The sequence below is a fragment of the Hermetia illucens genome, chromosome 4, assembly GCF_905115235.1.
Source record: "Hermetia illucens chromosome 4, iHerIll2.2.curated.20191125, whole genome shotgun sequence".
Taxonomy (NCBI): domain Eukaryota; kingdom Metazoa; phylum Arthropoda; class Insecta; order Diptera; family Stratiomyidae; genus Hermetia; species Hermetia illucens.
The window spans coordinates 55,812,042-55,839,919 of record NC_051852.1 but is presented as its reverse complement, the minus strand read 5'-3'; the positions used below and the strand labels follow the sequence as shown (position 1 = coordinate 55,839,919).

The following is a 27,878-nucleotide window of genomic DNA, read 5'->3' as shown; positions in this document are numbered from 1 at the left end:
ATGTGCACTCCAAGTTTTATGATTTCCTACACGTCCCCCTGCAGCTTTTCCCACACAAAACCTTCCTTCTCGAAGCAGCTTGTACAGAATTTTCCTAGTCTAGTGTGTCATATTGCATTGATTTTACCTAACCATTTCACTTTTCCATAGATTTTCAGAGGAAACGATGCACCATTTGATGGGTTTCCAAGGAAATCGTATTTCTTACCTTTCACTTCCAATCATTGCGCTGCACTTCAAAATGAACGTATAACTCCAAATGGGAAACATAAGATGACAGTAGTGTGCCTGAAGTTAGATGGTTGAAAGTAACATATCACGCTAGGCGTGTAGATAGGTTGCAGCTGTGTAAGGATTTTGACTTGCTGATAGTAGATATTACCTTCAGGATTATCAGTAATGGCCTTTTTCCTTTAATTGGAATAGTTGGCTTACTCGGCAGTTATAGTAGTTGATGATAGGATTAAAAAGAAATGTAGGTTGGACATGGTTGTCAGTGTACCGTGCACTGTGCAGAACGATGATTTAGAAGTTGTTTTCTGGTTCGGTTGAGCAGATGCCTTCCTGCATATGAAGGAAGCATTCAACAACGTGATACTAACGTCATCAAGGAAGTCTTAACCAGTATAGGATTGGATTATTGTCATGCATATACAGTGACTGAGAAGTCCGATAAAATGATCACCTTCGGAACATATTTAAGCTCTTTCAACAGTTTTTGGATTAACAAAACAAAATACAGCCAAGCAGGTGTTCAACTTAGGCTGTTACCACTGTAGCGGTAGCTTATTTTGCAAGCTTCCTTCCTTCTTTGGCTCAAAAGTTGCTTTGAATATTTCCCAAGTATTTTTCATCAACAAGAGTTGTTGTTGCGGGTGCTACATGCTCATTTACGATGAAACCAATAGATTCAGATTTGGTCACGAAAATTAAGAAATAAGTCGGGAAACCGGAAGCTGGACGCTTTAGGTATTAAAGGTTTTCCATTGGCTGATAGCATTGATTCGATATATTTAAACTTCTCAGTTCTGTCAATGACAGTAACCTGCCCAGAACTGAGCGATTTCAATAACTCGAGTGAGGGGTTATGGGTGGTGTGGTCACGTTATTCGCGCTAACGGGAATTCACCTGCCAATATTGGTCAGAACATCGAAGTCAATGATAAGTGACCAAAAGGCCGGCCGAAACAACCGTGACTTGATGCGCTGGATAGGGATTTAAAACTCTGGTGATTACATCCAGATCGGGCATTTGATAAAATAAAATGGCGAAACCGATAACGATGAGCCGACCCCGCTTGTGAACGGGACAAAGGCTGAAGAAAAGTAAGTACGAGTAAGCGACGAGTGCATGACAGCTCCGTGTCACATAGTTAAAAATTCCATTGCCCTTTAGTTTTTAGAAAGCGGTTTAAATAAATCATTTGATGGAAAGCCCTGTATTGATAATAGTCAAATTCATACAGTTCACACTCTCTGTATTCTCCTATCCTTAATCTTCCCGTTTGACCAATGCGATTTGATGTTGTTGGTTGGTTGATTTTTGGTGCTGACGTTGCCACCATATATTTTGTCTTGCCTTCATTGATGTCCTGTCCAAGATCTCGCGCCGCCTGTTTGATCTGGATGAAAGCAGTTTGTACGTCTCGGGTCGTTCTTCCCATGATGTCGATATCGTCAGCATAGGCCAGTAGTTGGGTGGACTTAAACAGGATTGTACCTCTTGCATTTACCTCAGCATAACTGGTCACTTTCTCGAAAGCCAGGTTAAAGAGGACGCATGATAGGGCATCCCCTTGTCGTAGACCGTTGTTGGTGTGGAATGGTCTTGAGAGTGATGCTACTGCTTTTATCTGGCCTCGCACATTGGTCAGGGTCAGCCTAGTCAGTCTTATTAATTTCGTCGGGATACCGAATTCTCTCATGGCTGTGTACAGTTTTACCCTGGCTATGCTATCATAGGCGGCTTTAAAGCCGATGAATAGATGGTGGTGAACTGTTGTCCATATTCCAACAGTTTTTCCATCGGTTGCCGCAGAGAGAAAATCTGATCTGTTGCTGATTTGCTTGGAGTGAAGCCTCTTTGATATGAGCCAATGATGTTCTGGGCGTATGGGGCTATCCGGCCTAGCAAGATAGTGGAGAATATCTTATAGATGGTACTCAGCAACGTGATACCTCTATAATTGCTGCACTGTGTGATATCTCCCTTTTTATGTATGAGACAGATAATGCCTCGTTGCCAATCGTCAGGCATTGATTCGCTGTTCCATACCTTGAGCACAAGTTGATGAACCACTTGGTGTAACTGGCCACCTCCATATTTAACCAATTCGGCTGTAATTCCATCGGCTCCTGACGACTTATGATTTTTTTGCCGATGAATTGCACGGACTGTTTCTCCTAAACTTTATGGTGGCAATATTTGTCCGTCGTCTTCAGTTGGCGGGACCTCCAACTTGCCGATGTTCTGGTTCTTCAGTAGCTCATCAAAGTACTCAACCCACCGCTCCAATATGCCCATTCTGCCGGAAATCAGATTTCCCTCTTTGTCTCGGCCGGATGAGCATCGATGTGTATAAGGCTCCATCCTGCTGACTTGTTGGTTAAACTTGCGCGCATGGTGCGGTTGCTCCCTGTATTTTCTAGTTTACAGATTTGTTGGTTCTCCCAGGCTTCCTTTTTCCGTCTGTGAAGTCGTTTCTCCGCTCGACGGAGTTCGTGATAAGTCTCTGCGCGTGCCGCGCGTTTTTTGAGAATGCAACATTACTCGGTATGCGGTATTCTTCCGTTCCGTTGCTACCTTACATTCATCGTCAAACCAGCCGTTCCGACTCCTTTTGCGGCTGGGGTCAAGTATGTTTGTGGCTGTATCAATCATAACGTTCTTCAGGTGGTTGTGAAGATCATTTGTTGATGCTTCATCTCCAGGTCCTCTGTTGACTGCGGTTATTGCGACATCCATTTCCCTCTTATAGGTTTCGCGGAAGGCTGTGTTGTGGATGGCTTCAGTGAGTACCTTCTGATTGTCAGAGGGATTTTGGGTGGTGTTGTTATTCGAGCTCGGAGCAGCATGCCAACGAAATAGTGATCCGAGTCTATATTGGCCCCCTTTATGTTCTGACATTCATCGAGGCTGAGAGGTGGCGGCGTTTGATCAACACGTGGTCAATTTGGCTGAAAGTGGTCCCGTCTGGAGAGGCCCATGTATGTTTGTGGACCGCTTTCCGCGCAAACCAGGTACTTCCAACAACCATTTCGTATGACGCTGCTAATTGAATAATCCGCAGTCCGTTATCATTTGTATTTTGGTGTAAGCTATGGGAGCCAAGGTAACGCCTGAATACGGGCTAATATACTATTAGTAAATTTATTTGAGCAGATACCGGAATGGGACATCTCTCGAAGGTTAGATTTGATATAAGTGTTTTTCACAAAACCTTAAAAAGGGCTGCAGATAAGTAGATTCTTCATAAATACGACTTTAAAATTTCGCGCGAATGTCAATAATTCTCGCGAATTATGACGTCAGCATCTCGTTTGCTATAACTTTGGCGTTAATAGCGAGATTTCCATGAAATTTGCCAAGTGTATACCAAATATTGTCCTCTACTGGTGCGAAATTTAGTAATCCTAGGATGAATTTAAGGGGGGCTTTTCAGTAAATTTGCAAAAGTTGATAATATACTATCAGTAAGTTTATTTGAGCAGATATCGGAATGGGACATATTTTGAGGCCTAGATTTCATCTAAGCGCCCCATCCTAATTTTTTTGGGATTTTTTGGTAGGGTAGTCTCCGAAAATGAGTCCTGTCTCACTGTAAGTTCGTACATTTTGACTCCTTACTCGCGCTTTGCAATTCAAAACAAAACTAATGTTAGTTTCGGGAAGTACTAATCAATGCCTTTCATTTGATACCATACACGGCTGTATCCGGTGAAATTTTATTTTAAATCCCCGCTTTGCATGTATGCCCCCTTCAAACTCCACCTAAATAAATAGCACCCGCTGTATGCATTTATCCACCAAACTTCGTTCGAATCGGTTAAGCCGTTTTGGAGAAAAGTGCGTGTGGCAGACAGACAGACCGACAGGCAGTGAATCGATTTTAATAAGGTTTTGTTTTGTTTCTGTACAGTTGGGTACAGGGATTCAAACGCATAATCGAACAAAAAGAGATTCATGTTTTGAACATGTATTTTTGTCCTAATTTATAATTTTTTTTTTTTTTTTTTTCCAACTCCGCCATGCTATTAACATAGTATGCTGGTCCCAAGCCCAGGTAAAGGAGGAGGGTTTGAGGCAACGTGCTCTGTACTATCCTCAGTAAAACAAAAATAAAATGCTGAGATCAGGGAAAGAGATAAATAAAGTACAGTTGGAGTTATTCCACTATGCTAAATCCTACCTGATCTCTCTTGGTGACAGGCCCCGCGACAGGTCGACCAAGAAAATGCATAGAATGTCGTTACAAACATGATGATCGGATTAAGTCACAGGCCTCGGAGAAATGCTAGGGCGTCCACCTCAGTCGACGCGGCAGGACGGGCCCCGGTCCTGTCGAGAAATGGGCAAGGGTTCTTGACGCATGGACGGCGTCAGGACGTAAGCAAGTTAGTCCGCACACAACGAACAAAACAAATACGTGTCTGCACGCTAAATGTTGGTACCCTAACTGGAAAGACCGAGGAACTCGCAAGAGCCCTTCGGAAAAGGCGCATTGACATCTGCGCTCTGCAAGAAACCCGTTGGTCTGGTTCCAAAAGCTGCGACATTGAACGCGAACGCGGTAAAAATGGCTACAAACTTCTCTATTTTGGTAACCCACACACTCAATATGGTGTTGGCATTGCCATCTCAGAGGGTTTCCGTGATGCCATTAAAGAAGTCGAACGATTTGATGATCGGCTGATGAAGCTCACCATTATATCAGCTGATCGCACTATTCACTTCTTCACCGCGTATGCACCACAGACAGGTCGACCTGATGCCGAGAAAGATGCCTTCTGGCAACTTCTCGATGAAAAGACTTGTCACGTGCCTGCTGACGATTACATAATCATTGCCGGCGACCTTAATGGTCATGTGGGTGAAAAGGCAGACTGTAACAGGTGCCATGGGGGAAAGGGGTTCGGAGCGCGCAACGAAGGTGGCGAGCGTATAATCGATTTTGCGGACACCCATGACCTTGTACTTATGAATACATGGTTCATCAAACGATTGTCTCATCTTCCCACATTTTATAGTGGGAACAATAAAACGCAAATCGACTATATTCTCATAAGACGTCAACATTTTACCACTGTCACTGATTGCAAAGTCGTTCCCTATGAGACCATCGCACCTCAACATCGGCCGTTGATTGCTGTCCTGCGAATTAAGCCACCGATAAAACGGCGTGAGGAACGCACTGGCCCGCCGCGCATTAAATGGTCGCGATTTGGTGAGAAGAACGAAGAAACGGTCTCACTCATACGATTGCCAACCATTACAAATGTGGAAGAATCATGGAACCAAATGAAAGACACGATCCACAAAGCGGCCTCTGCAACCCTCGGGGTCACCAAGCCGGGTAAGCGGTACATCAACCGAGATACTTGGCTTTGGAATGATGATGTTGAAATGAAGGTCCATGAAAAGAAACGCCTCTACCACAAATTTCTCGACGATAAAACGCCTGCTAATTGGCAAATTTATAAGAATGCCAACCGGGAAGCAAAGAAAGCGGTCGCTGTCACCCGAGCGAACCATTTCAAAAATCTTTACGATAAACTGGACACTCGGGATGGCGAGAGAGATCTGTACCGACTTGCTAAAAGCCGTGATGAACGCACACAGGATATCGAACACTTCTGTTGTGTTAATGACAAGAACGGTACTTTGCTTACTGATCGTCGAGCCGCAACGGATAGATGGCGAGAATACTTCGAGCAGATTTCAACTGAAGAATTTGCTCATCCTCCATTTCCACAATCATTGCCGACATTTGGAGCAGTTCCACCAGTCAGCGCAACTGAAGTCGAGGAGGCAATAAAACAAATGAAATCGGGGAAAGCCACAGGACCTGACGACATTGCATCTGAGCTCTGGAAAGCAAAGAGCTGGGACCCAACACCGTGGCTGAGTGAATTCTTTAACCGGGTTATTCAGGAAGGAAGAACACCATCTCACTGGCAAGAAAGTACCACTGTTCCAATATGGAAAAAGAAAGGTAGTCCAGCAGAATGTTCAAATTACCGTCCGATCCGGTTACTTTCCCATACCATGAAGATTTTTGAACGCATTCTTGACAACCGTATTCGCGAAATCGTTGAAATAACCGTGAATCAAGCCGGATTTGTCAAGAACTGCGGAACTACTGACGCAATACACGCTGCGCGGTTACTCATGGAGAAACACCGTGAGAAGCATCGCCCTCTTTACATTGCCTTTCTGGATCTAGAGAAAGCGTTTGACCGTGTACCACACGAACTCATCTGGTATGCTTTACGACAACACTTCGTGCCAGAAGAACTCGTGCGCTGGGTTCAATTGCTCTACCACGATCCGAAAAGTAAAGTTCGAAGTATGGCGGGTGTATCAAAACCGCTTCGTGTCTCTGTTGGAGTTCATCAAGGAAGTGCCCTCTCACCACTCCTCTTTGTCCTTGTTATGGACACCGTCACACGGGATATCCAACGTCCAGCGCCCTACACACTGCTTTATGCAGATGATGTTTTCCTAGCATCTGATAGCAAAAATGATCTCGAGCAACTTGTTCAAAAATGGAATGATCGCCTCATGCAACACGGTCTCAGATTGAATTTAAACAAAACTGAATTTTTGACGACCGATCCCCATGAAACAGGCACAATCACTGTCAGCGGCAGTGATCTGCCCAGAACTGAGCGATTTAAATACCTCGGGTCAACGCTATCAGCCAATGGAGAGCTGCGTTATGAAATTGCTTCACGCATTAACGCAACCTGGATGAAGTGGCGTTCCACAACTGGTGTCCTTTGTGATCGACGTATCAACGAACGTCTCAAATCTAAAATTTACCGCAATGTTGTCCGTCCAGTCGCTCTCTATGGTTCTGAGTGTTGGCCGACCATAAAAGACAATGAACGGCGTCTCGCGGTAATGGAGACGAAGATGCTACGTTGGACTAGTGGCGCCACACGTTTAGATCACATCCGAAATGAGGATATCCGCGATCGTTATGGGGTTGCACCGATCGTGGAAAAGTTGCGAGAGAGGCGTCTTCGATGGTATGGTCACGCAATTCGTGCAAACGAGAATTCACTTGCAAAGATTGGTCTGAACATCGAAGTCGATGGTAAACGACCAAAAGGCAGACCTAAGCAACGGTGGCTTGATACGCTGGATGGGGATTTGAAAGCCTCGAGATTACACCCAGATCAGGCATTCGATAGAGCCAAATGGCGAAGCCGATCACGACGAGCCGACCCCGCTTGTGAACGGGACAAAGGCTGAAGAAAAAGAAGAATTTATAAATTTTTTTTTTCCGAAATGTATCTGCATCTTTGAAATAATAAACAGACTTTTCAAGAGAAGTATATAATATGATATATTTTTATTAACTAAAACTAAAAACGTAACAACTAAACACAAGCAAAAATTTAAATCAAACAAATAATCGGACAAACGCTTGAGAAACAGGATTTCAATATTTTGAAGCATTCCCATTTGCTTTTATCTTTGCTTCTAAGCGTCGGGGTATCGAGTGCATGAGATTTCCACCAAATTTTGGAAAAATATTACTCCCTTCCTGCTTCATAGCCTCCTTAAACTTTTCTACATTTTTAAATCTTTCTAATTTTCATGTCAATTCTTTCTAAACGTGTTTAATAAAGTTCAGATCTGGTGACTGGGAAAGTGTTTTCAGAAATGTTGGGCAGGTTTAGATGGGTCATGTTTTAGAAACAGGAAGTGTGTCTGGCATCGTCATCCAGATAGAACGCATATTTATCCAGCACTTTGCTTTGAAATGTGTAAATATTAGAATCTATCCATTTCACCGTCTATACGATAAATATTCCATATTCCTGCGCTGGAAAAAGGCCCCATGGATAAGGTTTCCGTCGCATGCATCTTTTATCCACAGAGCTGCGCAGATTAAATTAAATCTGTATTAGTTTAGAAAAGGTTAAAAATGATTTGAATTATAACAGTTTTGGATATTCACCGTTTTGCAAAGGTGAATATCCTTGTCAAAATATTCTTTACGGAGCTAAAGCCGTGGAACTTTTTTTATTTACTGATGGTGTTTTCCCAGCTATTCTGCCATGGAAATCATACTTGTCAAGAAAATTTTCAACCGTTTCAGCACAAAATTCTTTTTCCTAATCGGTTTGGGCTATCTTTTTAAATTCATTGCCGTTAAGAGATATTTGTTTTCATTTCTTTTTAAAATCCACCGCTCATCATGATTGTCGATTTTTCCCCTGAGCAGTTCTGCTTCTATTTTGAATTTGAAATCGAATTACCGTTACAATGCATCGGAGTTTGCAACAGAACGATTATATTATTATTAGTGTAGAAACAATGCTTTGGGTTTGAGTGAAGAGCGGCTTAAGGAGCCCAGCAAAAGTTCAAAAACCCAAGTTGATCATACGCCATCGGAAACTAACGCGTAGCTTCGCGAAAAAGAAGTGAAATTTCATTGTATCGGCCTGGGAGGGCCTGGGGTAAAATAAAAACAAACAGATTTAGATTATACGAACATGAGTGGGCAGAGCGCATTACGGAAGAAAAATTGAGACCAAACATAATTAAGAAAATGCTTAAGTTCGGTAGGGATAATGTAATGATGTAGGATTGCATGACGTCAGTACATTGGGAAGGATGACTGCGCAGTGCTACATTGCATACTACAAGTATCCAAGAACTAGAATAATCCATATTAGGAGAAGACGGCTTTACGGTTTTTCCAGGGCAGAGGCAAATCTCACTTTTGCCCTTTGAGCAGCGTGACGGAAGCGGCTCGCCGATGTTAAGTGCATTTGGTCCCGTCCAACATCAAGTGGATGCGGAATTCTGAACCTCGCAATCCTTAAAAAAAATATATGTTCAGCTCTGGCCAAGCTTTGGCCCAAGGTATAGGCGTATTTACCCTCATTATAATTCACAGTGTAGCCGTTTTCTGCCAATTAAATAAAGGAGTACTTAACACCTGCATGCTGCTTCGCTCGCGCTACTTCCAAGGCAAAGGTGAGGCAGCGTAGTAAGTTGCTTCCCATTTGGTCCGGTCCGACATCAAGTGGATGTGGACTTAGGACCCGAAATCCTTTAAAAAAAAGAATAATCTAGTCTGACGTGGGATGTAGCCACTTGATTGAGCTTTGAGTAGAGAAACGCCCCAGTTTGGCGCCATATCTCCGGTACTTGCATTTAGTGGTGGGTTGTTTTTGGGGCTTCAGGGCTTTCCCTTCGGCGACCTTCTTCCTTCTTAACTAGACTTTCGTCCGAGTGTTTAGATGTCTTTTTGATTTGTTGATACCGAATCCAACATGTAGTAGGTGAGTTTGCTCAATATCAAAACCACGTTCTCTCCCATTTAATACAAAATATTCCTAAAATTTCCATAATTAAGCACATCATTTTTACATGTAATTTGAAAGCTAACATGATAAGGCAACGTTTTTCAACTTTTGCAGATTTGTAAGTTTAAAGCATCGTTACAATAATGCATATCAAAGTTGAGATTAAAAGTCCATTTTGAAATTTCTTTAAAATTTAAACAATTACTATATATCTCCGAAGTGATGATGACCTTTGCAATTCAAGAAATATCCATTTATAAGAAATTTTATGTACTTTGAAAATGGTAGCAAATCTGGGGCTAAATGATTGAAGGAGTGAAAAGCTATGGGCTTTTGGGGAAGGTCAAGCTGTATCTCTATAAATGTAAAAAATAGAGTGCCCATTTCAGTTTTCCCCAAACAAGTGGTAATATCCACCATTAAAATTTATACTATCATAAACCGGACACGCTGTATGTACAGCGTAGTATTTTCGGGGTGGTTATATGGGAAATTGATTAATAACTCTGCGCTGAATGAAATTTGGTAAATTCAGGAAACGTACCATGGTGTTTTTGGTGGTTGAATTCTCTAGGATGGCACTGGTACCAACAATGAAAATTACAGGAAGCTGAGTTTCCGTATCTAGCTTGGTGGCTTTTTTGAGGGTGATGATAATGGTACGCGTATTCTGCATGGAACTGGTCTATGGTATGACTTCTCATATTAAGCTCTTATTGAATAAAACGAACTCTTCCAATTACTTCGTCCTTTCCAGTCTTTTGGTCCACCATGACGGCGTCGCGCTATCCTTCTGGGTTGTTCTGACTAAAGAAACGTCGGTAGAAAAGAATACCGAAACCTATACTTCACATGTTTGCATTCTCCTCTCGACCCGTATTCTGGAAAGAATGCCTTGGTCTTCAAAACATACGTCCAGGTTAGCAGCCAGCAAAGCAATCGTCATGAGTAGAGCTTCAATGTATCATGTTCTGCCTACTGGTGACACTCCAATGGTGATATTTTCAGGGAAGCGTAAAGTACAACAGATTGATGGAAACGCGGCTTCCTAACCTCATGATTAGTAATAATCTGTCTTATTATTGCTTTTTCTAAGTTAGAAAGTCAAGGACGGGTTGGTACAATCCTTTCTTATGTGTTGCAACGAACTCTTTTATTTTACTAGTCTATTGTAAAGATTTGACTAGTTCTCCAACCATTTAATCGGTGTGTGGTTAGTTACCAGTGCATGCAATGTGTGTTTTGAATTTGGGAACAAAACAGGTAAGCTTTCCAGCAATGCACGCTGTGGAAACCTAATTTCCCTTTTCTTGGCATGGTTGTTAGGATGGATTTTGAAATGTTTGGTGAAGTGAGGGTCAGCGCTATGGAGGACTATTGTGGAAGTGTTACTAAATTTGAGAATATCGAAAGCCAATTGCCTCCTTAAAACAGTAAAATTAATGGGTTTTCTACAGCATTTCGCATATTTGTAAGCGGGGTAGTGAAGGAAGTATAGTTATTGACAAACAGTTGGTACCAACTATAAGAGTACATTTAAAAAACCGCCAATTGGCTTTCGGACGATGAAAATCGGAATCGCCCCAAATAAAGGCATGATTTACCAATAATTCGTTACTGATGATGTGTGCCAAGCAGCGGACCTTATTCATAATACTTAATGGAGTTTGATCCAGAGAGTCACTTCACTGTTGGTCATTAGTCTATGGGGTTAGCTAACAATTTAAATACCATCCATCCATTTGTAGATTATGGAGATGACAATTTTCACCAGACGAAGTCTTTGGCCGGATATGATGGATACTGGTGGACTTACATCGTTTTAAATAAAAATTCCTACTTTTGTTTTAAATGCCTAAGTAAATACGACGATTCTCTTTGTGTACTTTAGTTTTACTAGTGAAAGGAAACAGCTTACACTATTGTTGAGGAAACCCTTGTAAGTAGTGACGATCATTCTGCAAATGATTGAATCTCAAAAAATATCGAATGTAATAAGTGGCACCATAAGCTGTACTTAGGAGGAGCTGCGAAGAATATACACAACAGCGATAGGAAGGGAAACGTTCCCATCGTAGAACGGTAAGGCTGTAAATCGGACGATTATGTAATGTTTATGTGTGTTTTTTGTGGGGCACAGTGGGCCAGAAAAGGTGATTTTAATTCCTCTAAGTCCCACACAGTTACTTTCGCTGCATTTCATTTCTACAAAAAAAACACATAGACAGCTAACGACCAAACAGACGAGGCTGGCATCAGACCATTCTCTCGGTGCGAATTGATCGGCATACTTAAATGAATATAGACATAGACAAGAGAAACCAACTTAGGTGCAGAGACCCAGAGCCCGATTACAGGCGGCGTTTCGAAGTGGGCAAACCATTTTTGGAGCTGATAACTTCAGCAATGTAGTACTGCGAGAGTAGTTTTACGATCCTGTAAACTTCACCACTGCAAAGGAAATAAACAAAAAAGAACATCACAAGCGTACAGAACTTGAACAAAACTTTAGTCCTATAGAGGAAAATGATAACGAAACCTACTCTTTTAAAGGCCAAAAGAAGGAAAATGGAGGAAGCTTACCTAAAAGAAGGGCTCTTCCGATAGATTGAAAGTGACAAAGGATCCCCAAGACTTATCCCAAAACCGAATAAACCATAAACTTAAAATTATCTTTCAGACCAGCGTACCTCACCAAGGCAATAGGCAAGTTTCACGGAAATAATTTATAATCGGCGAAAGCAAACAATCGATGGCAGTTGTTTATCAGACCTGAAGTCAGGGAGGATCAATCAGCTGTTGACGCAACTAAAATGGTCCACGATATTGTTAAAGAAGCTTTCAACCAAGGGTAATATTATGAAGTGGTAACTTTAGGTATCAAAATTGCATTCTACTCTGCATTCTATCATGGAAGCCCTCATCGCGATGAAAACCTCGTTTCACCTCCCGAGTATTATTATGGACTATTTCCGGCATCAAAATCTGTACTACTGTATAGATGAAAGGTTGGAAACCTACAACATATCGGCAGGTATTCCACATGGGTCTGTTCTTGCCTTCTATGGAACATTCTGTATGAAGGATATCTTACAAGTTCAAGTGTCTAACCAAACCGTTGTCGTCGTATTTACAGATGACGTCGGAATTACCAAATGATTTGAAGGTCATACTGACTAACCGTACTGTGAATTAGGCCTCCCGAACAACATCCTACTGGGCAAGGTGAATTATTTCAGGAATGATTTCGATTGATATTCTGATGGATGAATCGAATGTATGACATTCATATAGTTTTGAACATTATGGGATTCGCCGGTTGACATTCCTAATATAAGTAAATAGATTAAGCAAAACCCAGTGAGATGAGCTACGACCAAACGCAATGCCTGGACGGACGGCAGGAGTACTAAAGTTACCTCTATCGATTTAATTTGGACGAGTATCCATACTATCTTGTGCCTGAGGGCATTAAAAAGGATGAGAAATATGTTTTCTTTATTTGAACTAGGTTTGCAGTTATAAGAAGAAATCTTGAAGCAGAATTAGGATCTTGCTTGACAGTGGGCAAGGTGGAAACATACAAGGGAGATTGCCCCAAAAAGTTCCAAGCAAGATGTCAGTGTTTAAAACCCTACATATTGGGAAGATATTAGGAAGCACAATCTGACACTGGACCAGCCCTTCGAGACAATGCTGGAATGGTAGTTCCGCGAGTAGAGTGTGTCAAATTTTTCGGGGAAACCCATCATGTACGGAAGTAATAATGAGGGATTTCCCCTTTATGTATACTCGTAAAAAAGTCGAGCATCGGAAGTGCGATGTTCCGCTTCAGGCATGAAGCGTTCTGTATTTCTTATGTAATAATATTTGGGAACACGACGGTTCTATTTCTAGTTAGTTCGTAAAATATATGCATTTAGTATGTCAGATTATTCACTTTGGCCTTTTGCGAAACAGACAATATTCATTTAATATAAATTTATAAATAACAAAAGGATTTGCACTAAATATTCAAGTAGCGTTCTTCACCTTACATTGTTAGGGTATTAGGTGTCTTCAGTTGAGTAGTTTTTGAGAATGATCCTTGATTAATAACTGAATTTTTGTCACCCCCTCCACTCTCTCCGAAATCAATTTAAAAAAATTAAGTCGCATTGTAAAACACAATTCGACACCTTCCATTGAAAACTTCACGTGACTGTATGTTCTACACCTGCCTATTGCATGTATGCTCTCCTCTTCAAGTTTATCGCGACATAATACCATTCACCTCGACAATTTCATATGGATAGGTATAAACTTGCAGGGAGACACATAGACAGGCCCACAAATAACCAGAAATTGCTGGCACAGAATAGGCGATCAAAATATTGGTGGAGCGAAGAGTACGTAGAGTTACGGACTACAAGCTTTCAAACAAGAAGGTTCTGCCAGCGATCCAGCGAAAGACCACATTTTCAGAAAACCAGGAAGCATTTGCTAAATCTTCGCGGTTGGCTCAAGTGGACTATATGCGCCAGCAAGGGAGAATGTTTTAAATAACTTTGTGTGAAAAATACTTAAATCTTTGGGGAACAGGATACAGGGTGATTCTGAAGACGCTTCGAGGCGAACGTCCACTACAACTGACCTGCTCGCAGCTTCTTCTCGATGTAGTAACTGCGCTCTTCTTACCGCATAAAGAGTACTGAACTTCTGAAAATTTGCTAGAGAATCGAAAATAATATGCTTGGATGTCTTAAAGTTTGCTGTTAAGAACGGGTGCGGCTAGTACATCTAAGGGTCAGTATACCAAGGGGTCGCTTATAATATAATTTTCCATATCATAGAATATAGTGATGGCCTCTCATCGCGTCATTCTACGATTGACGCCATAAATATGATATTGAAATTGACTCGAGACGCGATGTCGACAAAACACACGTTCAATTTAGCTGGCCGGGGATTGGTCAAAAGGTCATTGGCTAAGGCGAGTGTTCCTAGTTACTTGACTAAGTTTATTGAAAGTTACCTCTCCGGAAGGAGAATTTGGTACGATACGGATAAGAAACCTAAGGAGTACGTTGCTATTGCAGGGATACCACAGGGTTCAGTGCTGGATTCTCGTTTTTTGTCTGATGATTAACGCGAAGATCAATTTCAAGGAACACCTAAACTACCCTTGTGTGGTAAATCCTGTGGCGTCGATACCACGGATGATGCCCAAAATTGAAGACTCGATGTTCAGTTACAGATTACTTGTAGCACCGGTGTGGTAGTTAGCACTACATGTAAGAATAGTTGGAAGAGGGTAAACATGGTGTAACACCTAGTGACACTAAGGATGTGCACCAGTTTCAGAAAAATCTCAGAGACAGTGTGGTGGGATGGTGGGCAGAGGGTGGGTGGATTCAATGTGACACAGCTAAATTAACTGCAAGGTATTGTGGTTCGGTTGGATGATTCTCCTTTTGTTTGTCATGCCAACTTTTACTATCCGCGATTTTGCTCAAAGAGGGGGAGCTTGTAAAATTTAACGGCATGGCGGAGCTGGCCAGGAAGGTGCGAAAAGCGGAAAGCTTAGTCGATTAAAGCGTAGTTCACCTCCTGAAGTAATGTTGAGTGAATGTGGGGGGAAGGAACAAAGGAGATTGGGGATGATTTTAGTGTTGTGTCGTACAGTGTCGCTTTCTAGCCATAAAGGCAAATAGATCGATTTTTATAAAGTTTCGTTTGACACAAAACTTTAAAAAGACACACACACACACTTAACCTCCTACAACAAAGTCCTTTTTGGTAAACCCTATATTTAGCTGAAATATATAAAAATATGTCCGGATAGCTGAGTGGTTAGAGCACAAGGCTGTCGTACGGAAGGTCGCGGTTCAAATCTCACTGGTGGCAGTGGAATTTGTATCGTGATTTGCCGTCGGATACCAGTCGACTCAGCTGTGAATGAGTACCTGAGTCAAATCAGGGTAATAATCTCGGGCGAGCGCAATGCTGACCACATTGCCTCCTACAGTCTACTGTAGTGTACCGTTACGGTCTTGAATGAAGTGCTCTAACACACTTCAAGGCCCTGATCCAACATGGATTGTTGCGCCAACGATTATTATTATTATTATATAAAAATATGACCGTTAGCTGAATTTGGCAAAAACACTTCAAGGTAGATACATAGATAAACAAGTCGGAATACCGGAAGCTCGCCCTTCGGGTATAAAGGTTTTGTGTTCATCTTATGTAAGGAATTTCAACGCACATTTTTCTATCCGTATATAGCCACAAATCCAACCCTCCGTCATACTTTTCCAAACTACGAGACATGCGTACATATTACAGCCATGGATATTACGCTCACCCTAAACAAACTGCCTATTTCCGAATACTGTACACATATATGCACGTATATAAATTGATCGTACCCATATTTCCGATTTACTTCTTATATCTATCTGCATTAGGCACTACCGGCAAAGTTCATTAGCACGCATATATTATATACCTACATACACACATGTCTGGCTAACAGATAACTAAAAAACTAAAAGAAAATAATTCTCTGAGACCCAATTCATAAGAACTCATTTCGTTGTGGTATTGACCAATTGATATGTTATGTGACGTTCTCGTTCTGAGAACGAGATCTGTTACACTTTTTGGGGGTCATGTTTTGAGCCCTCACTCCCCTATGTTTCACCCAACATAAAATATTGAACCAGTTTCGAAAAGTACTAATTGAGACCTTTCATTTGATACCCCACATGACTACATTCTGTGAAAAAGAAATTTGCACCCTCCATTCACATGTATGGGGAGCTTCCCCTTAAACTGAACACAGGCGCCACTTACTGCATGTAAAGGAACGCCAGATTACATACTCTCACCGATTTTCGTGACAAACGGTCTAGCCGTTTCCGTTCGGGTGTGACAGACAGACAGACAGACAGACAGACAGACGGACAGACGGACAGACAGACACCGTCTCGATTCTAATAAGGTTTTGTTTCACACAAAACCTTAAAAAATGCTGATATTTATCATTTTCTCGTTATATATATGTAATCATGATGTGACAAAGTGATTAATATGAACAAACATATTAAAGCTGCACATTCTTTAATAATCAAAGAATCTTATTGAAACACATTCGTTCGTCCGAATACTAAGTAGAGGAAACGGCAGCAAATTCGTCTGCCTGCTCCTTACGTAAGTGAGAAAACTCCCGAAGAATTTCAAGTTGACGCCATACTAACACCTATAGTCAATTTCCTGCACATATTTATCAAATCCTTTTCGTCCTTCGAACTAAAGCGAAGCAGATACTTCTAAATCAAGAAAGATAGATAGGTTTTCATTTATCCAAGCAAAACAAAATCAAGGACGTACCCGAAAAATTTATCTTCTAAAAATCAATAGATGTGATTTGCGATTCTCCGATGCTACCTCCATGGCCTTAGAAATCTTGTCATCCAAGGAAAGAAGGTTCACAAAAGTGAAAGGCAGACAGACGAATCATTTCTCCACAACTTTTTTTTCCAGATAGTCGGTCTTACGAATCTAAAATTTCCAAACTCAAGTCATTGTTCTCTGAAAAGGATAAATTAAGAGATTTTCGCCCAATGACCTTTATAAATGTACACATGTATACGCGATATATTGCGGTTTGTACAGCAACAGCCCAACTTGTGAAGCGAACCGAGTAGTGAAACAATAGCAAGGTCATCACGAAAACAGATACTATCAGTGCTTGGATATTTCTTATGAGTTTGTTCTCCTTCTCGGAAAATTATTACACTATCCGGGACTGGGTGGCGGCGTAACGAACTTTCATGCTCCAAAATGCTAGAATTGCAGTATTAGTGGGTTTCAACTCTGATGGCGGATAGTTGAGTACAGTAGCACTTCATGAAAATCGTTCACGTCCTCAATGTTGGTTGATATTCAACTGAATACCAGCCTTACTTGAATAAAAACATTAATAAAATAGAAGTTGCGATTACTCAGTACACTTGGTTTTATAAGATGAACCCTGAACCTCACTGGAAAACTAAAAGTTGTCCCTGAGTTTTTAGAGCTTTTTTAAAACATCCACTTAAATTCAATTCTGTCTTCCTGCAATTATTTTTTATCTGCCTCACGGCACATGTCCTACCTCCCTAAATGTATCTTAATTCACTCGCCTGTGTTAATAACAATTAGAGTCCATTACTCATTCCTGTCGCTACGACCGCTAATGATGTTTTGGCTCAATCTTCATGTAACATTTTCTGCACGATCCTCTGTAAATGGAAACAATATCCTTGTTGCGAGGGAAGGAAATTATGTGCCGCCCATAAAGCTGGATAGCAGCTAGCTCAGTTGCCGTGGCTCTATCTCAAGACATTGGTAAGTCAATCCCGAAAGAATAAGAAAAACAACCCCTGAGGAATCTGAAGACGCCACCATGTCTGCGCTAGGGATGCTGAACACGAGGGATCACGTGTAATGTACTGCTTCGTATGAGACAGACTAATATATGGACGTTTTTGCAAAGTTCGGATTGCGGCCACCCCATTCGAGGCACGTGCACAGTAGCTGGGTCAAAGTTGAATACTTTCCAATAGATTTTTGACTGATGATTCTCATTTTGGTCCAACCGAACTTTCATCAATATCCAATTGTCAGGGCGACGAGATGCAGTCTGTCGGGAATCACAGTGGACGAATTGGAATGGTATCTTGCCACTAGTGATTTTATAGAGGGAAATTCATGAAATAATAGTTAACCGTGGCCTCTCTGAACTTTGAGATTCTATGCGGATAGTTGGATGACTGCCAAGTAATCAACCCGACGCTAGCCGTCTAATTGATTGTTTATATGAAGGTTGTTGGCATGCAAACAGACGCGTTGAATATTATGTTCCTGCTCGTGTGAATTACGAATGCAAATGCAGTGTATGCTGATACTCAGCAGAGCTGCTTGCCTTGCAGAATGATTTCTTCACTTGTAGGAGTTCAGGCCCAAAGAATACAACGTGAATCTACATAATAAATAAAGAAGCGAGACCATGTTCAATCCAGACAAAAGGGCGCTGAGTGCGCTTCCCAAATTGATAGAAGCTTTAAGGGTCATGTGATAATATAAAACGCTTACTAGAACGCGAGCTTTTTCTTTTCATTGAGGATCAAGTTAATCTTTCAAACGGTAATATCGGTTATGTAATATTTTCCAAAATATTACTGAACAAGGTAATAATCATTCCGAGAAAAAGATCCATTCTTCTTAGTAGAGTTTACAAGCTAACGAATAAATCTAATTCAGCACGAGAACTGCAAGTTGAATTTTCTGCCAGCGGTAACTCGTAATTCGAATATCGTTTCTTATTTTCCAGCAACAAATGCAATCCTTATTTTCCCCTAGAAAGAATACTCAATTCAAATCTTTTGCATTCCATATAAATACATACTCATATATGTATACCCGCCATGGAATCCACTTGTTTACAAGTAATTTTTATTGAGACGGGGGAAATTTATAGCGTTATCCGTGTCATAAATTTATTATTCATTTTGTATTTATTATAAATACTGACGGGTATTTAATCCTAGAATGCAGTGTGGAACTTGTGTGTGTGTGTGATTTCTCCTACATGCAACATGACTGTTCAATTTCCGCTTTTGTCATTGGCTCCAGACGATTTCTGTTTTTAAGGTTTTGTGTGAAACAAAACCTTATTAGAATCGATTCGATGTCTGTCTGCCTGTCTGTCTGTCACACCCGATTTATTGGGAAACGGCTGGACCGATTGTCACGAAAATTGGTGAGAGTATGTGATCTGCCGTTCCCTTTACATGCAGCAACTGGCGCCATTTTGTGTTAAGTTTAAGGGGGGGCTCCCCAAACAGGTGAAAGGAGACTGCAAAATTTTTTTCACAGAATGTAGCCATGTGGGGTATCAAATGAAAGGTCTCAATTTTCTACTTTTCGAAACTGGTTCAATATTTGATATTGGGTGAAACATAGGGGAGTGAGGGCTTAAAATATGACCGTCAAAAAGTGTAACAGGTCTCGTTCTCAGAAGCTATCCAACCTATCTCTATGAAATCTAGGTCTCAAAATGTATCCGGTTCCGATATCTGCACAAATAAAGTTAATAATAGTGTATTTCCACATTTTAAGAAATTTACCCGGCATCCCCCTTATGTTCATCGCAGCAGTACAGAAATTAGCACAGGTGTAATGAAGAACAAGGCGCACAATTCGGTCAAGTTTGAAGAAAATAATCCAAATTTCGTGCACTCTACAACCTCCATGACGTCATCATCACATATCAATTCGTCAATACCACAACGAAGTAAGTTCGTATGAACTGGGCGGAAAAGGATTATTTTGTTTTAGGTTTTTAGTCATTTGTATATGAATATCAATTATCCCAACGAGACATGTGTGTATGTAGGTATATAGTATATGCGTGCTAATGGACTTTGCGGGTAGTGCCTAATTCAGATAGATATAAGAAGTAGATGGAAAATATGGGTACGATCAATTTATATACGTGCATATACATGTACAGTATTCGGAAATAGGGAGTTTGATATACAACAGGCTGCTCCCGTTCATCGAGCTTGCGGGCGGTCTTTCAGAGCGGCAATATGGGTTTCGGCGAGCCCGTTCTACGGTCGATGCAGTAGCAAAGGTCGTGGAATTGGCTCGAAATGCAATGGCAATGGCAAATGCTGTGCTCTGGTAACGCTGGACGTCAAAAATGCTTTTAAATCAGCCAACTGGGGCTGGATTAAGGGCGCTTTGGCCAAACTGGGTGTTCCTAGCTACTTGGCTCTGCTCATCGAGAGTTAATTTTCGGACAGACTTCTCTGGTACGAGACGGACGACGGGCCGAAGGAGTACATTGTGACAGCAGGTGTGCCTCAAGGTTCTGTATTGGGACCGCTGCTGTGGAACATAATGTACGACGGAGTGCTTGGCCTTCGCGTGCCGGAGGAGACAACGCTGATTGGTTTTGCGAGCGACTTGGCGGTAGTTGCAATTGCAAAGCATCCCGAGGACATGGAGCCAAATGAAGCCATTCATACCATCAAGTCATGGTTACGAATGGCCAAGCTGGACCTGGCGGACGAAAAGACGGAGGCGGTCCTCATTACCAACCGTAGGAAGAACAACACGGTTACCATCCAGGATGGTAATCGTGAGGTCGTCTAAAAATCGGTTGTCAAATACCTGGAGGTGATGATCGATGCCAAGCTGAGTTTCAAGGTGCACTTGGATTATGCGCGAGAGAAGGCAGCAAATGTCAGCTCATCCCTTGCAAGGATGATGCCTAACGTGGGAGGGCCGAAGTATAGTCGCAGGCTACTCATCGCGGGAGTGGTGAGGTCGATCCTGCTATACGCGGCCCCTGTTTGGGCGGGAGCGTTGAACCACGCTGTCAACCGGAGGAAGATATGTTCGGCATACCGGCCAATTGTGCTAAGGGTGCGCAGCGCATTTAGGACGGCGTTGACGGAGGCAGTGTGTGTTATCGCAGGAATGATCCCTATAGATCTTCTAGCGAGCGAGGCACACTGGCTCTACGAAAAACGGAAGGCAAATCCAGCCGAGGTGAATGCGGATTTCCGAAAAGCCATCAGGAGAGAGTTGTGTGGCAAGTGGCAACAACGATGGGATAACTCCGACAAGGGCAGGTGGACCCATACATTGATCCCGTGTATCGAGAAATGGGCCAACCGAAAGCACAGAGAATTGAATTACCACCTGACACAGTTCCTTACGGGACACGGTGACTATAGGAAGTACTTGCATCGCTTGGAGTTGGACGTGTCTCCCAACTGTCCTGTATGCGGTGCTACACTCGAGGACCCGGAGCACGTTATGTTCCATTGTCCCAGATTTCTGCAGCAGAAAAGGAGGTTGAACAGCATCTTAGGGGCGGACATCGAGCCCTCCAACCTGGTGGAAGAGATGTTGAAGTCAGAGGAAAACTGGATGGCGGTAAATGAGGCAGTAGCCGTGGTGCAGACAAAACTCCTGGAGTTGGATCGAGCTCGGAAAGCGGCGCGACGGAGACGTGACATGGACGAGCTGGTATAGCGAACCAGAGCCTCCCCCGCGAAGTAATACTTCACGGTGGTCCCGCGGGGAGGGGCGGAAGAGTGGGGGTGGTTTTAGTGGGTGTGAATCCCACACACTGCTGCAACCTGGCGCAGTAGCGTCTTTCTACGATTTCCACCTCCATCCATAAAAAAAAAAAAAATAGGGAGTTTGTTGGTTTAGGGTGAGCGTAATATCTACGGCTGTAATATGGACGTATGTCTCGTAGTTTGGAAAAATATGAAGGAGTATGTTGGATTTGTAGCTATATACGGATAGAAAAATGTGCGTTGAAATTTCTTAGATAAGATGAACACAAAACCTTTATACCCGAAGCGCTAACTTCTGGTATTCCGACTTGTTTTGGGTGTCTTGGCTTGGTTTTAACAGTGTCGTCGGTTAGGATGCCAGTTTCTCAACCTCGTCGTCCTGGGCTCGAATTTCAGTGGTCCTGGAAGTTTGTGGTCGTTTTTGCCCCAAAATTCCCAATTCCTGTTTTATGCACCAGCTTTTTGATAATACGTACATTTGTTGACCATTTTTAAGATTTTGTGTGAAACAAAACCTTATTAGAGTCGATAATGGCACCATTTTCCATTAAGTTTAATGGGGGCTCCCTGTACATACAAAATGAGCATGCAAAAATGTTCACAGAATATAGTCATGTATCAAAGTCGGAGTATCAAATAAAAGGACTCGATTAGTACTTTTCGAAACTGATTTTATTTCTGATATTGAGTGAAACATAGGGGAGTGAGACCTCAAAATGTATGCCCCGAAAAGTGTAACAGATCTCGTTCTCAGAAGCTACCCAACCGAAAAATCTGAAAAAATCACAATGGTACAACTATACAAAATCTAAGCCTCAAAGGAATCTTTTGAATTTTTAGCTATGTACGAATGGAAAAATATGCATAGTAAATTTCTCACACCAAATGAACACGAAAACTTTATACCCGAAGCATCCACCTTCCGGTATCCGACTTGTTACTGTTCCTATACTGTGTACAGAATACGAGGCACGTCGCGGAAGAAAGTATACTTACTTTGTGTAGGCTTAAAAAATCAATTTAAAAGAATTTCATAATTATATTTGTGCGTATATAAGTTAATTTTCAACATAACAGTCATTCCTTTCGATGCAGGCGGTGACAACTCCTTCGTCAACTTCTCCCACTCCACTTCACTCCTCATCCGTTGTCCTTTAAAAACCTTTTACCACCCACGTGTATCTTCAGGGGAGTGAACAGATGATAATCTGAAAGGGTCAGGTCAGGGAAATGGCAGGAGTGGTTTGAAAGGTCCCATCCAAACGAGTCTAGCGGTTGCTTCGTGGCGTTGGCAATGTGAAATCTGACATTGTGATACAGTAGACACGTTTGATTTATACCCATCTTTTTATTCAGAATTGCCCTTTCAATTTTTTAGGATCTTACAGAATCTTGCCGCGTTGATGATCCACCCCTGATGTAGGTATTCGATGAAATTTATGCCTTTATGGCCCCAAAACACGGAAGCGTGGTTCTATTTCTGGGACTAAAATTGTCATTTTGGATTTTTCGGCGGAGCGTAAAAAGAGTCTTTTGGATGTCATGCGTGTTATGAGCACTACAAGCTTCATCTCCAGGAACAATAAAGTGGAAAAAAATCATCGTCTTCGAGAAACTCTTTGGATGTCTTCACCCGATTCAACTTTTATTCCTCAGCCAGCTGTCTTGGGACCCATCTTGCAGACCTCTTCCGAGATGCGAGGCATTCTGTGATTGGCTTGTGCGAAAATGGTCTATGAACATCGTGGAACGTTTGTCCAACGGCAATCTGGGATCGTCATGATCCAAAATGATCGGTTTTATATTTCAAGTTCTTCCGCTCCTCTGATCGTCATGCACGGAAGTAAGACCGTTTTCAAACTCGCGACACCCGCCTTGACCACCATAAACGGTCTTAACGTCATTCAAAATCCCATCTGGAGCTTTCACTTTACAACGCATGGCGATGGGATGTACATTTTTTTGCAAGAAATTCTCGAGGGTCAATAATGTTCAATATACTAACTTAAGATTACTTCCATTTTCTAGGGGAGAAATCAGGGTGGACGAGAATGTTGTTAACCTGTCAAAAACCATGTGTCACTGCCGTGAGAGCCGCATTACACTTACTTTCTGATCGTGCCTCATATTTCCCCAACAACTATTTGCAACCAACACCTGTTATGTTGTTCAGGGTTAACGACGTCGAAAATTAGCGGCTTCTAGGAAGTTGACACTGCTATTACTGAGAAACAAGACGACAGTTATAGTTGCTGGTGAGGAGTTACCTTCAGCACCTACCTTTGAAAAATCCAAATAAACCTACAATGGTATTATTTGCAAAATGGAGGAAACAGAATGTTCTTTGCTTTCCAAAGATGAAGGGAATAAACTATTCAACCCGCTGAAGAAGTGAAGTCATTTTAAGTAGAAAATTTATTTAAAACAAACACACAAAGGCAAAGATAACAGAGCTTTTCCTGGAAATGGGGACTTGTGCGTGGAGTGTTAAGGTCAAACAAAAAACGTGTTACTCTACGTTAGCCGCACTGCAAAGAACTGCATGCAGGCTTGAACATGCATATATGTTCAGAGCACTACAGCTGAGAGCAGCTTCTAAACATTTAGGTCTAATGGGAAACAGAACATTGGAAGAGGTATTGAGAGAATTTAATCCAGCTTTGCAGTGCCCTTTGGTTCCTGCATTCTCATTCATCTGTTTATAGTGTGGAAGATATAAAATTAGCCTCAAACAGGGAGAAAACTGGAACGAACAAGAAGAATGCATAGTGGGAGCTTATCTTTCGGATTAAAACGTGGAATGGGCTATTTCCTTGGCACGATGGGCAACGGACTTTCAGACTGAAGTATATGCATGACTATATGTAGTCAGATGGTGCCGGTATTAGTTTTGGCATTGGTTGCAGAAGGAAGGAGGTCCGAAAGCGGTCAGTTACTTCCCAGACCCGTTCTCAGAAACTACCCAACCCGAAAATTGTTTTCAGTACCTTTGTACGGATGAAGGGGGTAAGTTGCTCCCGAAATATACACTATAATTGTAGTTTGGAGTAAGCTACAGGTCTATCCATTTTAGGCTTAACTACAAATAGAAGACAATATCTAACCTCTTACAAGCGTTTCGTACTCGGACCTTTCCTGACAAGGTAACGAGCTCTAAGGGAACAGGGGGCAAGAAGACCACGGCAAGAGGCCCAATTCACGAAGCTAAACAATGAGAGGTCTATTGCGGAGAACCTTCGAGTAATCCCGAACAATTTCAAGCTGGCGGGCTCAAACCGGTGATATACTTGTAAAGCTTGTGTTGAGAACTAAAAAGGCTACCACGTTCTGCGAAGCCGTCTAGATCATCCTGGGGACAAAAGTAGTCTTTTCATGGCTGACTTTCTAATAAGGGATCTGAACTGTATTTTGGATAATGACCAGGTACAGGAAGCGATCCAACGGTTTTACCCAATTTCAAGGTAGGAGTCACATCAGTTAATTCTAGAGGACAGAGGCTAACCATAGCCCATTTCCCCGAGAAAAAGCGAAACAACTTCTTAAAGATTGAGGGTACCATTTATAGTGGACATAAAGTCGTGAAAGTTGACGTGAAACTATTTTAGAAGGTAAGCACATTCACTGCATATGTGGCAGCGCTTGTGCTTTCTTCATGCTGGGTGTTTCCGAGAATGATGCTGATTTTGCTCTGGCCATACCGCTCTTCCAGAATATTGGATACAACTATTCTGTGCGATCCGGAAAATACCCACGAAAGTGAAAGTCACATCGCGGGTGCCTCTGGAATTTATTGTTGAAGGGGGTATCTGAAACGCTTCCTACGATAGTCAGTTGTAACTCGAGATTGCATTTGCCATTTGATAGGATACGCGGATAATGTTGTGGCACTAGCTACCGCACATTCATTGGGACAAGTCCAGCAGGGCCATAGAGAGAAATGGAGGAGAAACTTATACAAAACAAGTCGGGAAGCCAGAAAATGGACCCTCCCGATATAAAAGGTTGTGGGTATTTCTTTTATAAAACCATTTCAGTGGATATTTGAATTTGAACAGAAGCGACAAATTTTACCTATTAAAACTTTGTTAGTAACAGTGCAATTTTTACCAAGCTTGGTATGATAATACTCTATGTCACAGCCCAGATTTTGTAATTCTAGGATGAAAAATTAAGGGGATTTTGCAGTCAATTATTAAAACTTATAGTAATATATAGTAATATATTTATATACTCTTATTAACTTTATTTGAACTGATATTTCGTATAAAGGGCACTTCGAAGCCTAGGCACTGTATAGTGGCAGCCACTTAATTTTTTTTTTAGATTTTTCGGTTGTGTAGTTTCCGAGAATGGGTCCGTCAAAGAAATAATCACTTTCGCCCGCACAGCCCACCTTTCCAACAAATGTCAAAACTAACACCGGTTTCGGAAAGTAAAAAATGAAACTTTTCATTTGATACCCCATATAACTAGTTTTGGTGAAAAAAAATACACCTCGCTTTTAAATCCTGTGTGCTTTCAAATCTCATTTGTGGCAGTGGGATTTGTATCGTGATTTGACGTCAGATACCAGTCAACTTAGCTGTGAATGAGTACCTGAGTCAAATCAGGGTAATAATCTCGAGCGAGCGAAATCCAATTATTATTAATAAAGTTATCAAAGGTGAAGCTTTATCATTTTATGGGAATTTCATGCATTCGAAAACGTGAAGTGAAAAACGTGGACAATGGTTTAGCCGCAGTTACTGTGGAATTTTTTATTATCTAACCCAGAGGATACGAGTATTTTGATTCTTATAATCGTCCGACTGTGTTTCCTGCTTCTTTGCAAATACACCGTAAGACATTCTTAAAACAAAAAAGATGGAGATGGATAGTGAATATGTCAAGTTAGCTGATGCACACGAGTTGAATTGTATTTTAGACTGAATAGGCTTGGCAGTTCGCAGTTCGAGATGCTATAGAGGCTCCTGCTCTAAGGCAGACTACCGATTGCCTTAGAGCAGGAGTCCGGTACTCTTTACGCAAATCCATTTATTCTCCCTATCTACAGAAAACTCACATACATATGTACACAGAAAAATATATAAATTCTTTAGAGTGAAGTTCAGCAGAAATGGTACTGACGCCAATCCTCAAAATTTTATCTGAACTTTGAATTGCGATTGATTCGTACACTAGCATCAGATTAAAGAGTGGATTTCAGCAAAATGTGAATAATAAATTTTAACCACAGAAGACCCCACCATCTCTCAAATTCTCTGGCACGTTTCACCCTGAAGCGGGTGCACCACAAACACCTGGTCGACCTTTTCCGGCTTGCCTGAAGTTGAATGATGCTGGACGCTCTACAGTTCATCTGCGTGAGAATTTATAATTTCAGTTAATCTTTTATTAATGGAAGCTAACCTTCTCTAAAAATGCCGTAATTCTTCGAATTTTCCAAAGGCATGGGGTAAGTTTGTTGTTTTCTAACAATTTTATTTGCATAAACGCACAATAATGATTGACTTGCGATTGGAAATAAAATTTGAATCTTTTGTTACTCTTCTAATTTATGTATGTATATCCGATTTGAATTAGAACGTAAGTTTCCCACAATATCTACCATCATCCGCCCAGAAAATTCATGAAATGGAGGGTTAAAGCGCTTAGAAAGCTTCTCTCTACCAAGAATATCGAAATCCTATAATCCCGTTGTGTATCGAAGAAAAGTTCCGAAAGTCTGTGGAATTGAAATTGCTTCAAACATTTATTTTGTTTAAAATTGTTTGCTTTCAATATCTTGATAAAAGTAATGAATTCGTCAATGAAGAGATGAAAATATATTAACGTTGGCAATAAAACAGTTGCGTTGGCCTCATAAAACCGTGAACTTAAGGCAATCCAGTCTACCGAAAATATGCCAAGGAGGATTGGCATGAGGCAAGTGGATATGCCTGCCAATGAGGAACTTAACAGATTATTGAAGGGATTTTCATATTCGTGATGAAATTTGTGATGGAAAGTGCTAATTATGTTGAAGCATTGTGTAAAGATGTCAGTGAGAAAAGCCCGAATCGTGCATTGAGCACCACATTTGAAACAAAAGGACGGTGTCGAGTTAGAAGAGCTTATCGTTGCTACTGTATTTTGTTTTTTTTTTCTGACACCACAGTTAGTGTTATGTACTTTGGATAGAATAGAAGCTAAAATAGTGGCACGCAA

General features: G+C 41.5%; 1 protein-coding gene across 5 annotated transcripts in view; it reads right to left on the bottom strand.

Moving 5' to 3' along the window:
- Positions 1 to 27,878, bottom strand: part of LOC119655752 (1-phosphatidylinositol 4,5-bisphosphate phosphodiesterase) — a 317,000-nt gene that overhangs the window by 172,380 nt on the left and 116,742 nt on the right. The gene's annotated exons all lie outside the window — the stretch shown is intronic.